This window comes from Trachypithecus francoisi, unplaced genomic scaffold (genome assembly GCF_009764315.1).
Source record: "Trachypithecus francoisi isolate TF-2019V2 unplaced genomic scaffold, Tfra_2.0 Lachesis_group2, whole genome shotgun sequence".
Lineage (NCBI taxonomy): Eukaryota > Metazoa > Chordata > Mammalia > Primates > Cercopithecidae > Trachypithecus > Trachypithecus francoisi.
This window is the reverse complement of record NW_022681465.1, coordinates 107,527,191-107,528,990: the sequence shown is the minus strand read 5'-3', so window position 1 is coordinate 107,528,990 and position 1,800 is coordinate 107,527,191. Positions and strand designations below refer to the sequence as shown.

The following is a 1,800-nucleotide window of genomic DNA, read 5'->3' as shown; positions in this document are numbered from 1 at the left end:
TTGGAAAAATATGCAGAAGTGGGCTTGCTGAAACTTTTCTTTTTTCTTTTTTTTTTTTTTTTTTTGAGATGGAGTCTCGCTCTGTTGCCCAGGCTGGAGTGCAGTGGCAGGATCTTGGCCCACTGCAAGCTACGCCTCCCGGGTCCACACCATTCTCCTGCCCCAGCCTCACAAGTAGCTGGGACTACAGGCACCCGCCACCATGCCAGGCTAATTTTTTTTGTATTTTTAGTAGAGACGGGGTTTCACTGTGTTAGCCAGGATGGTCTTGATCTCCTGACCTTGTGATCCACCCACCTCGGCCTCCCAAAATGTTGGGATTACAGGCATGAGCCACGGCGCCCGGCCTAAAAACTTTTATTTTAACTTCAGGAGTACATGTGCAGGTTTGTCACGTAGGTAAACGTGTATCTGTCATGGAGGTTTGTAGTACAGATTATTTCGTCACCCAGGTATTAAGCCTAGTACCCATTAGTTATTTTTCCTGATCCTCTCCCTCCTCCCACCCTCCACCTTCCAACAGGCCCTAGTATGTGTTATTTCCCTCTATGTGTCCATGTGTTTGTTCTCATCATTTAGCTCCCACTTGTAAGTGAGGACACACGGTATTTGATTTTCTGTTCCTCTTGTCAAGGGGAATGTTAACCTTCTTTCCTTTCATACAATACTGTATTTTAATTTTTTGAGGAAAGTCCATACTGTTTTCCTTAATGACTGTGCTAATTGCCATTCTCTCTAATGGTGGCCAGGGTTTCCTTTTCTCCCTGCCAGCACTTGTCATCTTGTATCTTTTTGATGATAGCCATCCGAACACTTTCGAGGTGATATCTCGTCATGGATTTGATTTGCATTTTCTTGATCATTGGTGACATTGAGCATCTTTTTATATATCGATTGGCCATTTGTATGTCTTCTTTGGAGAAATGTCTATTCAAGTCCCTAGCTCATTTTTAAAATGACTTATTAGGTTTTTTGCTGAGTTATAGGACTTTCTTATATATTTTGGATATTAACCACTTATCAGATATATGGCTTGTAAGTATTTTCTCCCATTATGTAGGTTACCTTTGCACCCTATTGATCATTTCCTTTGCTGTGCAGAAGCCATTTATTTATTTATTTATTTATTTATTTAGAGACAGAGTCTCACTCTGTTTCCCAGGCTGGAGTGCCGTGGCAGAATCTCAGCACACTGCAACCTCCGCCTCCCAGATTCAAGCAATTCTCCTGCCTCAGCCTCCCCAGTAGCTGGGATTACAGGTGTGCACCACCACACCCAGCTAATTTTTGTATTTTTAGTAGAGACAGGGTTTCACCTTGTTGGCCATGATGGTTTTGAACTTCTGACCTCAAATGATCCACCTGCCTTGGCCTCCCAAAGTGCTGGGTTTACAGACATGAGCCACAGCTCCCCGCCTGCAGAAGCTTTTTGGTTTGATGTAGTCCCACTTGCCTATTTTTGCTTTTGTTGCCTGTGCTTATGGTGTCATATCCATTAAATCATTGCCAAGACCAAAGTCATGATGCTTTTTCCTGTTTTCTTCTAGGAGTTTTATAGTTTCAGGTCTTACACTTAAGTCTTTAATCCATTTTGAGTTGATTTTTGTGTAAGATGTAAGGTAAAGGTTCCATTTTATTTATTTGCATGTGTATATCCAGTTTTCCCAACACCATTTGTTGAACAGATTATCCTTTCCCCATTGTATATTCTTGGCACCCTTGCTGAAGATGAGTTGATCATATATGTGTGGATTTATTTCTGGTTCTATGTTCTGCTCAATTGGTCTGTGTGTCTGTCTA

The 1,800-nt window shown here is 41.8% G+C and overlaps 1 pseudogene; it reads right to left on the bottom strand.

Annotated features, from left to right (window-relative positions):
• Nucleotides 1-624: 624 nt before the first annotated feature.
• Nucleotides 625-668, bottom strand: LOC117066272 (annotated as a pseudogene).
• Nucleotides 669-1,800: the final 1,132 nt, after the last annotated feature.